Source organism: Haematobia irritans, chromosome 2, assembly GCF_050003625.1.
Source record: "Haematobia irritans isolate KBUSLIRL chromosome 2, ASM5000362v1, whole genome shotgun sequence".
In the NCBI taxonomy this organism is placed as follows: domain Eukaryota; kingdom Metazoa; phylum Arthropoda; class Insecta; order Diptera; family Muscidae; genus Haematobia; species Haematobia irritans.
The window spans coordinates 38,041,043-38,057,180 of record NC_134398.1 but is presented as its reverse complement, the minus strand read 5'-3'; the positions used below and the strand labels follow the sequence as shown (position 1 = coordinate 38,057,180).

General features: G+C 28.5%; 1 protein-coding gene across 1 annotated transcript in view; it reads left to right on the top strand.

Moving 5' to 3' along the window:
* The first annotated feature begins 11,272 nt into the window (after window positions 1-11,272).
* Window positions 11,273-16,138, top strand: part of Sema1a (semaphorin 1a) — a 1,157,214-nt gene continuing 1,152,348 nt past the window's right edge. The window contains exon 1 of the mRNA XM_075293762.1: window positions 11,273-12,080. The gene's annotated coding sequence lies outside the window, so the exon portion shown is untranslated. The remainder of the gene's footprint in view (window positions 12,081-16,138) is intronic.

Sequence of the window (16,138 nt, the reverse complement as noted above, 5' to 3'; positions counted from 1 at the left end):
TCCGATACACGTTTTTGTGAGCCTAAAATACGAGAATATTTACAATTTCAGGCAAATCGGATAAAAACTACGGTTTCTAGAAACCCAAGGAGTTAAATCGGGAGATCGTTCTTATGGGAGCTATACTAAAATATGGACCCATACTCACCGTTTTCGGCACACCTTTCGATGGTCCTCAAGTACATCTAGATTTAAAATTTCAGGCAAATTGGATAAAAACTACGATTTCTATAAGCCCAAGATCCCAAATCGGGAGGTCGATTTATATGGGGACCATACCAAAACATGGAACGATACGGACCATTTTCGGCACACCTTTTGATGGTCCTCAAGTACCTCTAGATTTTCAATTTCAGGCAAATTGGATAAAAACTACGGTTTCTATAAGCCCAAGACCCCAAATCGGGAGGTCGGTTTATATGGGGACCATACCAAAACATGGACCGATGCTCACCACTTTTGGCACACCTCTTTACGGTTCTAAAGTACCTCTCGATTTCCAATTTCAGGTAAATTGAATAAAAACTGCGGTTTCTATAAGCCCAAGAAGTAAAATCGGGAGATCGGTCTATATGGGGGCTATACCAATACATGGACCGATACTCAAAATTTTTGGCACACGTATTTGTGGTCCTACAATGGACCGATGCTCACCATTTTTGGCACACCTCTTTACGGTTCTAAAGTACCTCTCGATTTATATAAGCCCAAGAAGTAAAATCGGGAGATTAGTCTAAATGGGGGATATACCAAAATATGGACTGATACTCACAATTTTTGGCACACGTATTTGTGGTCCTACAATACCTCTAGATTTCCAATTTCAGGTAAATTGAATAAAAACTGCGGTTTCTATAAGCCCAAGAAGTAAAATCGGGAGATCGGTCTATATGGGGGCTATACCAAAACATGAACCGATACTCACCATTTTTGGCACACCTCTTTATGGTCATAAAATACCTCTAGATTTAAATTTGAACAGCTACTTTATTTTTCGATATTTGGTCGAGGAAGGGGCCTCCCCTTTGTCCGACTTTTTTTTATACCCACCACCATAGAATGGTGACGGGGGTATAAGTTTGTCGTTTGTAACACATCGAAATATCGATTTCCGACTATATAAAGTATATATATTCTTGATCAGGGAGAAATTCTAAGATGATATAACGATGTCCGTCTGTCTGTCTGTCTGTTGTAATCACGCTACAGTCTTCAATAATGAAGCAATCGTGCTGAAATTTTGCACAAACTCGTCTTTTGTCTGCAGGCAGGTCAAGTTCGAAGATGGGCTATATCGGTCCAGGTTTTGATATAGTCCCCATATAAACCGACCTCCCGATTTGGGGTCTTGGGCTTATAGAAATCGTAGTTTTTATCCAATTTGCCTGAAATTTGAAATCTAGAGGTATTTTATGACCATAAAGAGGTGTGCCAAAAATGGTGAGTATCGGTCCATGTTTTGGTATAGTCCCCATATAGACCGATCTTTTACTTCTTGGGCTTATAGAAACCGCAGTTTTTATCCAATTGACCTGAAATTGGAAATCTAAAGGTATTGTAGGACCACAAATACGTGTGCCAAAAATTGTGAGTATCCGTCCATATTTTGGTATAGCCCCCATATAGAGCGATCTCCCGATTTGGGGTCTTGGGCTTATAGAAACCGTAGTTTTTACCCAATTTGTCTGAAATTGGAAATCTAGAGATATTTTAGAACCATAAAGAGGTGTGCCGAAAATGGTGAATATCGGTCCATATTTTGGTGTAGCCCCCATATAGACCGATTGCCCGATTTTAATTCTTGGGCTTCTAGAATCCGAAGTTTTTATCCTATTTGCCTGAAATTGGAAATCTAGAGGTATTTTCGGGTCATAAAGAGGTGTGCCGAAAACGGTGAGTATCGGTCCATATTTTAGTATAGCCCCCATAAGAACGATCTCCCGATTTAACTCCTTGGGTTTCTAGAAACCGTAGTTTTTATCTGATTGGCCTGAAATTGTAAATATTCTGGTATTTTAGGCTCACAAAAACGTGTATCGGATTAAGTTTTTATCGGCCCATTTGGTAATGCCTCCATATAGACCGACTTCACTTCTTGAGGGTGTAGAAGGCGCACTGATCATGAAAATTGCTTGAAACTCAATGTAAAATTTTCAGATTTTACTTCTACAGATTTAAGATTTCAAATCAAGACATTATTTTATAATTTTCTTGCACACTCACAAGAGATGTTGATGATTCCTCTAAAACTCAAACAAAAATGGTTCTTATAAATTCAGAATCTGATATAGTCCTCATAGGTGAAATCTTTAAATTTATCTTCGGGAAGTGTCCTCAAGATCTCAAGCCCTCCTGAAATTTCAAAAGAACCCCTAATATTTGGTTCATGGTGGTGGGTATTTAAGATTCGGCCCGGCCGAACATACTGCTGTATATACTTGTTTACTGTACTTTAAACAAAAATCGTATAAAGGGATATATTGACCATCCTTTTATACAAATATCGAAAAATAAAGTAGCGGATCTTTGTCTAGACATCACCCCTAAGCTTCGTTGGAAATTCCACCCAAATCGGAGAACTTTGGCCCAATTTTGAAAAAGTCGGGCAAGGGGGATGACCCTCTCCCCCAACATATATCAAAAAATGAGGTATCCTATTTTCACCACATTTTTTCACATCATGTGAAAAAAATTAATTATTTTATAACAGAAGCAACTGCAATGAATTCCAATTATAAATTTTTGTAATGTGCGCTGTATATAAAAAAAAATATTTTCCCGCTTTTCCGTTGAAACTTTTCTTAAATTTTCTTTACTATAAACCTTACGGACTTTACCATAGCAACGACAACAAATTTAAAAATTATTTCCCGTTTTTTTTCTTCTTCTTCAAAACCTCTGTTCCCGCCGGTCAAGAGTATACATCTCAACGCCGTTGAATTGGAAGATGTCGCATAGTAGTTGCGGCCGGCTTCGTTGTCTCTCATCACAGTCGGCAGTTAGACGTGAACTAGAGTTGTGTGTGTCTGTTTTTGTTATTTTTTTAAATAGAAAAATTAACTAAAAACTACTGAAAATATATGTGCAAAACCACGACGAGCCTCAATATAGACGTGTGGTTCGCGTTCGGCGAATGCAGTGAAGTGTAAGCATTTAGATTTTTATTGAAAATATTCTAAAAGAAAAAAGTGGAATATCGCTAATCACTTGCCGCCCCCCAATCCTGAAAACCAAAAAACAAAGAGAACCCAACAATCAAATGGTGTAGAAGTGATTTGTTAAAGTGCAAATAGCGGGGAGCAAAAAGTGTTTCAAGTAACAGTTTCTGTGAAAAATCGAATTTGCCAAAGGAACCTCAAAGAAGTGTAACGGATAAATGATATGAAAGGGTGTAACAGATAAATTATATGCATAAGAAGAAATAAACAAAAACAAAGAGACAGCGCCTATTGTGTTGGAATGGAGTTGTTGTTAGTGTTCTATATATTTCCGTTGATTAACCCCCACCACAAAGTTATGGGATAGAAAACCAAAAAAATAGGCAAGTGTTTATTTCAACTATCCATATTCACATATTTGCAGGTATTTGTGTATGTGAACAGAAATCTCAAAACGGATATGAAAAAACAAATTTGCCGGTGTTGTTTTTATACACATATATTTTATTTTTGTATATTTCTTGTGTATCATTTTTTTTGTTTATCGTTTTACTCTTTATTTTTGTGGCAGTTTGTATTTGCCCAGGTTTTCCATGTAATTTCCTATGAGGGAGATTTGTTTTTCCTGGAAGAGAGCGGAGTTAACGGTAAGAGCTTAACGAAGTTCTCTTTCAACTTCGCAAATACAGCAACCTGCCTCAATAGTACCTTAGTGTTGCCATCATAGTGGAAAAAACTAGGGTAATTTTTTTCATAACAGTTAATGTGGCGCGAGGGAAAATGAATATAGATTGCAATATTCGCCTATGTACACGGTTGCCACAGTTGGTAGATTTCTACCAAAAATGTTAGATTTTTTTACTGTTTGGTAGAATTCTTGAAGTTTTGGTAGATTTTGTAAAATATTCCTCTCCAACTAAGAATTACTTCACAAATTTTCTATAGAAATAAAATTTTGACACAAAAAAAACATGCTGACATAATTTTCTAAAGAAATAAAATTTTGACACAATTTATTATAGAAATAAAATTTCTATAATAAAAAAATGTGGACACAATTTTCTAAAGAAATAAATTTTTAAATTTTCTATAGAAATAAGATTTTGACAAAATTTTCTATAGAAATAAGATTTTGACAAAATTTTCTATTGCAATAAAATTTTGACAAAATTTTCTATAGAAATAAACTTTTGAAAAAAAATTTATAGAAATAAATTTTTACAAAATTTTCTATAGAAATAAAATTTTGACAAAATGTTCTATAGAAATAACCTTTTGAAAAAAATTTGTAGAAATAAAATTTTGAAAAAATTTTCTATAGAAATAAACTTTTGAAAAAAATTTTATAGAAATAAAATTTTGAGAAAATTTTCTATAGAAATAACATTTTGACAAAATTTTCTATAAAAATAAAGTTTTGAGAAAATATTCTATAGAAGTAAAATTTTGACATAATTTTCTATAAAAATAAAATTTTGAGAAAATTTTCTATATAAATAAAATTTTGAGAAAATTTTCTATAGAAATAAAATTTTGAGAAAATTTTCTATAGAAAAAATTTCTATATAAAAAAATGCTGACACAATTTTCTAAAGAAATAAAATTTTGACAAAATTTACAATAGAAATAAAATTTTGACAACACTTTCTATAAAAAAATTGTTGACACAATTTTCTAAAGAAATACATTTTTGACAAAATTTTTTATAGAAATAAGGTAGCAATAAAATTTTGACAAAATTTTCTATAGCAATAAAATTTTGACAAAATTTTCTATAGAAATAACCTTTTGAAAAAAATTTATAGAAATAAAATTTTGACAAAATTTTCTATAAAAATAAAGGTTTGAGAAAATATTCTATAGAAATAAAATTTTGACAAAATTTTCTATAAAAATAAAATTTTGAGAAAATTTTCTATAGCAGTAAAATTTTGACAAAATTTTCTATAGCAATAAAATTTTGACAAAATTTTCTATAGCAATAAAATTTTGACAAACTTTTCTATAGAAATAAAATTTTGAGAAAATTTTCTATAAAACTAAAATTTTGAGAAAATTTTCTAAAGAAATAAAATTTTGAGAAAATTTTCTATAGAAATAAAATTTTGAGAAAATTTTCTATAGAAATACAATTTTGAGAAAATTTTCTATAGAAATAAAATTTTGAGAAAATTTTCTATAGAAATAAAATTTTGAGAAAATTTTCTATAGAAATAAAATTTTGCGAAAATTTTTTATAGAAATAAAATTTTGAGAAAATTTTCTATAGAAAAAATTTCTACATAAAAAAAAATGCTGACACACTTTTCTAAAGAAATAAAATTTTGCCAAATTTACTATAGAAATAAAATTTTGACAAACTTTCTATAGAAAAAAATGTTGACACAATTTTCTAAAGAAATACATTTTTGACAAAATTTTCTAAAGAAATACATTTTTGACAAAATTTTCTATAGAAATAAGATTTTGACAACATTTTCTATAGCAGTAAAATTTTGACAACATTTTCTATAGCAGTAAAATTTTGACAAAATTTTCATAACAATAAAATATTGACAAAATTTTCTATAGAAATAAAATTTTGACAAAATTTTCTATAGAAATAAAATTTTGACGAAATTTTCTATAAAAATAAAATTTTGAGAAAATTTTCTATAGAAATAAAATTTAGAGAAAATTTTTTATAGAAATAAAATTTAGAGAAAATTTTTTATAGAAATAAAATTTTGAGAAAATTTTCTATAGAAAAAAAATTTTGACAAAATTTTTTATAGAAATAAAATTTTGAGAAATTTTCGATAGAAATAAAATTTTGAGAAAATTTTCTATAGCAATAAAAGTTTGAGAAAAAATTTCTACATAAATAAAATTTTGACAAAATTTCCTATACAAATAAAATTTTAACTTAATTTGCTATAGAAATAAAATTTTGAAAAAAATTTCTACAGAAATAAAAATTTGTGAACATTTTCTATAGCAATATTTGCAATAAATTTTGAGAACATTGATAAGATCTTGCGCAAATCTTCTGCAGAAAAAATTTTGACAAAATTCAATGGAGAGATCAAAATATATAACAAACTTCTAAAAAATTATTTCTTTCGAAAAAAAAAATGTTTTTTATACTAACCACAAAAATTATTAAAGACTTTAAAATAAGATCTTTTAAATTTGTAGATTTTTGGAAAAATTTTCTTCAAATTTTGGTCGATTATTTGTGGCACGAGTGGTAACCGTGTCTACACAAATAAAAAATTTTTTCTAATTCAATCACGAAATTAATTGATCGAATTATTTTTTAATTGAAATGTCTTCAAAAATTAATTGAAGGTCAATTAAAAAATTAATTGACCGAATTAAAAAGTTAATTGATGCTATTAATTTTTGCGATTGATTCTAGTTTCAATTAAACAATTTGTTGGATCAATTAAATTTTCAATTGAATATTTTTTAAAACTCAATTAAAATTTTCATTGAACAAATTTTCGTGAAATTTCTTTCTGTGTATGCACCATTCTTCATTATTAATTATTTGTGCTAAGGAAACATTTTGTCAGATTTGAGAAAATTTTGTTGAATCAATCAAATTTTTAATTACATATTTTTTTAAATACAATTAAAATTTTGATTGGAAAAATCGTGATATATTTTTTCTGTGTATGAATCCAATTTTAAAATAGTTATAATTCTTATTACACACAACAATTTTTTTCTGATTCAATCACACAATTAATTGATCCAATTAATTTTTTAATCGAAATGTCTTCGATTACGAACATAATAATATCACATCACAGTTTTAATTGGGCATAAAAATACTTGATTAAAAATTTTAATTGATTTCATTAGCAAATTTCAATTAATTTTTTGATTGATCCAATTAAAGACTTAATTGGTGTTGATTGCAATTTTTTTTAATTAGAAAAAGGTAACTATTTTATTTTACTTTCCGATTTGACGTAGTGTTTTTAGTATGCTTAACAATTGCATATTTGAAAAAAAAAAACTTGTTAAAAAATGTCGATCACTTTTTTAAAGGTCCCCTGTCATTGAGCTTAACACAGAATCGGGCAGCACTCAATGATAAGAGAAGAGAAGTTCACCACTGTGGTATCACAATGGACTCAATAGTCTAAGTTAGCCTGAAATATCGGGCTGCCACTATACCTAACCTAAGCTAACCTATCTCCTATTTTTTAAGATTTTTGTAGAATTATTCAGATCAAGTTGACCTTAGTCAAAAGAAATTTTCTTTCATATGAAGATACCAATTTAAAGTCGTATCACTTATCTATAAGGACAAAACGACTTAATTATCGACTTTTAGACATGGAATCAAAGTATATCGGTCTTCGATGCTAAGCAAGATTCGCGTTCATATTTTAAGGACATGCAATCTCTTGCCTCATGACAACATTTTTTTCAGTGTATGCGACCTACCAAAAAATCAACATTATTAAATATGTTTTTAGGGACCTAATAATTATTATACTAATTCAAGAGAAACAAGTATGTACGGCCGTAAGTTCGGCCAGGCCGAATCTTATGTATCCTCCACCATGGATTGCGTAGAAACTTCTACGAAAGACTGTCATCCACAAATTTCAACTCACTCGGATGAAATTTGCTCCTCCAAGAGGCTCCAAAAACAAATCTCGGGATCGGTTTATATGGGGGCTACAAATGATTATGGACTGATACGGACCATGGTTGTTTGGCATGGTTGTTAAATATCATATACTACCACCACGTACCAAATTTCAACCAGATCGGATGAATTTTTCTTCTCCAAAAGGCACCGGAGGTCAAATCTGGCGATCGGTTTATATGGGAGCTATACTAACTAACATCACGTACCAAATTTCAACCGAATGGGAAGAATTTTGCTCTTTCAAGATGCCCTGGAGGTCAAGTCTGGCGATCGGTTTATATGGAGCCCATATATAATTATGGACCGATATCGACCAATTTTTGCATGGGTGTTTGAGGCCATATATTAACATCACGTACCAAATTTCAACTGAATCATATGAATTTTGGTCTTCCAAGAGGCTCCGGAGGTCAAATCTGGTGATCGGTTTATATGGGGGCTATATATAATTATGGACCGATATGGACCAATTTTTGCATGGTCATTAGAGATCATATATTAACCCAAATTTCAGCCGGATCGGATGAAATTTGTTTCTTTTAGAGGCTCTGCAAGCCAAATCGGGGGATCGGTTTATATGGGGGCTATATATAATTATGGACCGATGTGGACCAATTTTTGCATGGTTGTTAGAGACCATATACTAACACCGTGTACCAAATTTCAGCCGGATCGGATGAAATTTGCTTCTCTTAGCGGCTCTGCAAGCCCAATCGGGGGATCGGTTTATATGGGGGCTATATATAAATATGGACCGATGTGGACCAATTTTTGCATGGTTGTTAGAGACCATATACTAACACCATGTACCAAATTTCATCCGGATCGGATGAAATTTGCTTCTCTTAGAGGCCTCGCAAGCCAAATTTGGGGGTCCGTTTATATGGGGGCTATACGTAAAAGTGGACCGATATGGCCCATTTGCAATACCATCCGACCTACATCAATAACAACTAAAGGGTGATTCTTTTGAGGTTAGGATTTTCATGCATTAGTATTTGACAGATCACGTGGGATTTCAGACATGGTGTCAAAGAGAAAGATGCTCAGTATGCTTTGACATTTCATCATGAATAGACTTACTAACGAGCAACGCTTGCAAATCATTGAATTTTATTACCAAAATCAGTGGCAGAAAATCCGCTTTTTTATCGACAAATTTTGTTCAGCGATGAGGCTCATTTCTGGTTGAATGGCTACGTAAATAAGCAAAATTGCCGCATTTGGAGTGAAGAGCAACCAGAAGCCGTTCAAGAACTGCCCATGCATCCCGAAAAATGCACTGTTTGGTGTGGTTTGTACGCTGGTGGAATCATTGGACCGTATTTTTTCAAAGATGCTGTTGGACGCAACGTTACGGTGAATGGCGATCGCTATCGTTCGATGCTAACAAACTTTTTGTTGCCAAAAATGGAAGAACTGAACTTGGTTGACATGTGGTTTCAACAAGATGGCGCTACATGCCACACAGCTCGCGATTCTATGGCCATTTTGAGGGAAAACTTCGGAGAACAATTCATCTCAAGAAATGGACCGGTAAGTTGGCCACCAAGATCATGCGATTTGACGCCTTTAGACTATTTTTTGTGGGGCTACGTCAAGTCTAAAGTCTACAGAAATAAGCCAGCAACTATTCCAGCTTTGGAAGACAACATTTCCGAAGAAATTCGGGCTATTCCGGCCGAAATGCTCGAAAAAGTTGCCCAAAATTGGACTTTCCGAATGGACCACCTAAGACGCAGCCGCGGTCAACATTTAAATGAAATTATCTTCAAAAAGTAAATGTCATGGACCAATCTAACGTTTCAAATAAAGAACCGATGAGATTTTGCAAATTTTATGCGTTTTTTTTAAAAAAAAAGTTATCAAGCTCTTAACAAATCACCCTTTACTTGTGCCAAGTTTCAAGTCGATAGCTTGTTTCGTTCGGAAGTTAGCGTGATTTCAACAGACGGACGGACATGCTCAGATCGACTCAGAATTTCACCACGACCCAGAATATATATACTTTATGGGGTCTTAGATCAATATTTCGATGTGTTACAAACGGAATGACAAAGTTTATATACCACCCATCCTATGGTGGAGGGTATAAAAATGATATAATTTATCATCTAAAAGCTCATTAAGGAAAAAGGAGATTCGGCCTATACCCTGCCAACATTTTTTGAATTTGGCGGCACTTCTGAGAATCCCCATCAGGTCAAAAACTGTCGTATACGATATCCAAAACTCCTCGCAAAAGTGGCGTCACTATTGATAAAATGTACCACGACAAGTTACTAGAGAAAAGTATCGCATGAGTGCAATTATTAGGTGCCTTTTTAGATAAATTTAGAACGACGCCAATTAGATCCCTTTCAAACGATCAAAAAATGCTAAAGACAAAATTCTTTAAAATAATGAATTTTTAATTAAAAGAAGGTTTATATCCTTGTTTCAAAAATTTTTTTCATTAAATTTAGGACAGAAATCTTGAAATTTTGCGTCCCTCTGTTGAAGTTGTAGATCCTTGAAGTAAGGCAAATGTTCCTTAAAATAAAGAAAAACATTTTTAATTTAAAGAAATCGTCTCTAACTCAACTGACATATTGAATTTTTAAATTTAAGATAAAACTGCTTCAAATATAGGCTAAGACTTATTTTAAAGATTTGCATCTTTGGTTTAAAGTTTTTTAGCATTAAGAAAACAGTTTTTACTTTGAAGTACTTGGCATAATTTCGATTTTGAAACTGGAATTTGTTTGTACATGAATACCTTTATTAATATATAGCAAACAGAGAATAAAAATTCGATGAATGAGATCTGTATCCAATTTTAACTTTATCCATCCTAAATTTATTTTATGGAAGCCGCATCTTTGGCTCGTAATCAATACCAAAATCCTTAAAGGACGGTCAAAATCCTTGGATCCAAGTAAACTTTTTTTTGAGTGTAGGTTTTCAGCACTTCATTTTCGTTTTTATTTAAATAAATTATAATAAGCTAGTTGCGCTTGGTGCTTCACAAAATATAAAATGGCTCTTGTAACAATAGTGATGGCAAAATACTTTCATGTACATTTTGTATTTTTTGATACGTTTCCCCCCATCACTGTTGGCGATTTTTGTAGTGCCACTTACGAGTCTGTGGTAGCGATGAGGATGAAATGCAACTTTGAAATGCTGGCAGGGTATAAGGTTTATACATATATTTGACTAGGATTTTAATTCTTGTTACAGTCGATAGAAATTACGTTGTCTATATGCTCAAGATATCAAAATACGGTGGCAAATCTTTATTTATACGTTTTCAAATTACAAAGACCCATTTGACGAAACGCCAAATTCTATGGTGGATGTCATCATATTTATTATACCCCCGTCACCATTCTATGGTGCTGGGTATAAAAATTTACCTTTAAGTAAAAACATAGATTTGGCAACTCTACTATATATACCAATTGATGATAATGAACATAATGATGATAACAAATATTGTATAATACGAGAACATGTGGAGATATAGAATTTGCAAAAAAAAAAAACAAATTTTTTAAACTATCAAAACAAAGAGAAGAAAAGTAACATAAAAATCCAAATAATACCAAGAGAGAAAAAGCGAATAACTGACGCATGCCATTTTGCCAATAACAAGAGATGAACTTATGATAGAGGAAATTTGAGCAGAGTTCTATCGAAAGCGCAAGTTCAACTTTATTGTGTTTTTGTTTTTGCAAAGCGTGGGGGAACATTGTGCTAAATGAAACAAAACACTCCTTGTGTGTGGTCAACGACGACGTCGTCGCCGTTGTTGTTTGTCATCTATTGAGAGCCTTGTGCTCAAATGAAATTAACTGCATTGTCTCTGGTTTAATCGTCAGTTGGATTCAGGCCGTAATAAACGTTGAGTAGCAATTCTAATATGAACAGCAACGGTACGCGTGTGGTGTTTATCCATTTATCAATTTAAGGCACAGTGTGTTTGCTGTCTATAAAAAAAAGAATCTCAGAATACAAATACAAGCAAAAAAAAAGAAAGTCTGCAAGCAAGAAAAGAGGAAAAAAAACAAGTGAAAAGAATTTAAAGAATCTGTGAATCTCTACTGCTGTGTTTTAATTAATTCACATACAAGTAAAGTGTATAAGAAATAAAAGTGAGTGAAAATAACAAAAAAAAAAATACTTGAAGAAATTTAAAGAAATTGAGAAAACACAAACCAAAAATTCTCATTGATGGCAATTAGATCAAAAGTAAAAAAAAATTGTGGATTTCCTTGAATAACAAAAAGGTATAGAATCTTATACATATAAAATATATAAAAAAAAATTGGTTTTATTTAATATTAAAACAAAAAGAAATAATAATTTTTAAAAATCAACAACAAAAAATATTACCAAAAAGTGGAATTAAAAAAAAAAATGCAGTGTTGCTATTTATTCGTTTTTGAAATGTATATATATATATATATTTTTTGACAATTAAAAAAATATAAAAAATATATCGTTTTTTCTAAAAAATACACATCTTCTGAAATTGAATGGAATATTCTGGAAAATTTTAAATTTTTTTGGAAAACAAATGTCAGTGGTGCAAGAGAAGATATCTTATGAGAATGTTACATCCGAAATTTTCGTGTCTTTGATAGATAGCCAGCTAGTACATTTGTGATAATATTAATTAAATAATAATATAATATTAATTAAAAATATAATTTGATTAATACTAATTAAAAATATAATTTGATTAATATATTTATAAAATATTAAGGAAATTATAATAAAAAATATACGATATAATTTTCTCTAAAAAAATCGTAGAAATATGGAAATTGTATCAATCAATTTTTTTTAGAGTTTTTGTAAAAAAAATATAGTTTCGTGTTCCAGCAAAATATAAATTATGAAAAATTCTATACGAATTTTATAATTAACTAGAGAAATCGCAAACAAAACACCTACAAAAAAAAAATAAATAAATATTTAAATTATTAATATGTGACAAATATTTTCCTAAAGTGCAAAACTCGAAATATTTGGAGCCATATATATACCAAAAAAAAAAAAAAAAACAAAAAAAAAACAACAAAAATTCAGACAAATCCATTTTTATAAAATTTTACAAAATAAAAGGTTGAAGAGTGCTAACAAAATAGAAAAAGATGTTAATAAATAAATAAATATAATATATGAATATTTTCCAATCAAATTTTGGTAATATTTAATGAATAATATTTGTCAAAAGTGCAAAGAAAGTTTTTTTTTTTAATTTCTAATTTTTAAAACAAAGCGGCAAATTTCCGGAAACATTTCATCGTTCTTCGACAATTTCTTGTTTATGTCAAACTTAATTTATTTATTTTTTCAAAAAAAAAAATTGGATTAAATCGACTTATCACAAGTTATTGGATCAATCTGCAATTTTTGGCTCGGCATGCAGAGAAAACAATTTCTCGAACATTTTTCCAATTAAAGTCTTAACTGAGTTAAAAAAATATTCAATTTCTATAGAAATAAAATTTTGACAAAATTTTCTATAGAAATAAAATTTTGACAAAATTTAGAAAAAAAAGTTTGACAAAATTTTCTATAGAAATAAAATTTTGACAAAATTTTCTATAGAAATAAAATTTTGACAAAAATTTTCTATAGAAATAAAATTTTAACAAAATTTTCTATAGAAATAAAATTTTGAGAAAATTTTCTATAGAAATAAAAGTTTGAGAAAATTTTATTTAGAAATAAAATTTTGAGAAAATTTTCTATAGAAATAAAATTTTAACAAAACTTTATATAGTAATTAAATTATGATAGAGTTTTCTATAGAAACAAAAGTTTGAGAAAATTTTATTTAAAAATAAAATTTTGAGAAAATTTTATTTAGAAATAAAATTTTGACAAAATTTTCTATAGAAATAAAATTTTGACAAAATTTTCTATAGAAATAAAATTTTGACAAAATTTTCTATAGAAATAAAATTTTGACAAAATTTTCTATAGAAATAAAATTTTGACAAAATTTTCTATAGAAATGAAATTTTTGACAAAATTTTCTATAGAAAAAAAATTTTGACAAAATTTTCTGTAGAAATAAAATTTTGAACAAAATTTTCAATAGAAATAATATTTTGACAAAGTTTTCTATAGAAATTCAATTTTGGAAAAATTTTTAACTATAGAAATTTTTTCACAATTTTATTTCCTAAAATTTTTATCTATAGAAATGCTTTGGCTTTTGTGCCACTTTTTTCTTGTGCCACTAAATGTGATACTTCTTACATATTTGTGCCACCTTTTCGTCATACTGTGCTATTTAAATAACATTTGTTTATAATGTCAGATTTTTTATACATTGTTTTATACATTTTGACAATATTTTCTATAGAAATAAAAGTTTGACAAAATTTTCTATAGAAATAAAATTTTGACAAAATTTTCTATAGAAATAAAATTTTGACAAAAATTTTCTATAGAAATAAAATTTTAACAAAATTTTCTATAGAAATATAGTTTTGAGAAAATTTTCTACAGAAATAAAATTTTAACAAAACTTTATATAGTAATTAAATTATGACAGAGTTTTCTATAGAAATACAATTTTGAGAAAATTTTCTATAGAAATTAAATTTTTGACAAAATTTTCTATAGAAATAAAATTTTGACAAAATTTTCAATAGAAATAGAATTTTGACAAAATTTTCTATAGAAATAGCATTTTAACAAAATTTTCAATAGAAATAGAATTTTGACAAAATTTTCTATAGAAATAGCATTTTGACAAAATTTTCAATAGAAATAGAATTTTGACAAAATTTTTTATAGAAATAAAATGTTAAGATAATTTTCTATAGAAATAACATTTTGACAAAATTTTCAATAGAAATAATATTTTGACAAAGTTTTCTATAGAAATACAATTTTGGAAAAATTTTTATCTATAGAAATTTTTTCACAATTTTATTTCTAAAAATTTGTATCTATAGAAATGCTTTGGCTTTTGTGCCACTAAATGTGATACTTCTTACATATTTGTGCCACCTTTTCGTCATATTGTGCTATTTAAATAACATTTATTTATAATGTCAGGGTTTTATACATTGTGTCCGTTAAAATTACGAATATCCTCGGTGTCTTAAAAAATAATCTAGTTTACTATTCGAATACTGCATTTGTGAAAAATACCGTTTTGTGACGTAATATTCTAAGTGGACAAGTGTTCCGCCTCAAAGCATGCAAATGAAATATTCTATAGTAGATAAACCTTCGACAAAATTTTCTACAGACATAAAATTTCGTCTCTCTTTTCCTTTGCCACCATCAAATCATCGATTTGAGTGCAGTTGGCTGGATTTATTTTGAGCGTGCTTCCTCTTCCTCAATGTTGACAAAATTTTTTATAGAAATAAAATTTTGCAAAAATTTTCTATTGAAATAAAATTTTGCAAAAAATTTTTATAGAAATAAAATTTTGCAAAAATGTTCTATAGATATAAAATTTTGCAAAAATTTTCTATAGAAATACAATTTTGCAAAAATTTTCTTAGAAATTAATTTTTTTTTTCAAAAATTTTGACAAATTTTTCTATAGAAATAAAATTTTGAAAAAAATTTTGTGTAGAAGTTTTCTATAGAAATAAAATTTTTACAAAATTTTCTATAGAAATAAAATTTAAAAAAAAATCTATATAAATAAAACTTAGACAACATTTTCTATAGAAATTTTGGCAAAATTTTCTATAGAAATAAAATGTTGAACAAAATTTTATTTAGAAATAAAAGTTTAAGAAAATTTTATTTAGAAATAAAATTTTGACAAAAAAGAAAATTGAAATAAAATTTTGACAAAATTTTCTATAGAATTTTAATAAAATTTTCTATAGAAATAAAATGTTGCCAAAATTTTCTGTAGAAAAAAAAATTTTGACAAAATTTTCTATAGAAATAGAATTTTGACAAAATTTTCTATAGAAATAAAATTTTCTATACAATCAAATTTTGACAAAACTTTCAGTAGAAATAAAATTTTGGCAAAATTTTCTATAGAAATAATGTTTTACCAAAATTTTCTGTCAAAATAAAATTTTGACAAAATTTTCTATAGAAATAAAATTTTCTATAGAAATATAATTTTCTATAGAAATAAAATTTTGACAAAAATTTCTATAGAAATAAAATTTTCTATAGAAATAAAATATTCTATACAATAAAATTTTCACAAAATTTTCAATAGAAATAAAATTTTGAAACAATTTTCTATAGAAATAAAATTTTCTATAGAAATAAAATTTTCTATAGAAATAAAATTTTGAGCAAAATTTTCTGTAGAAATAAAATTTTGACAAAATATTCT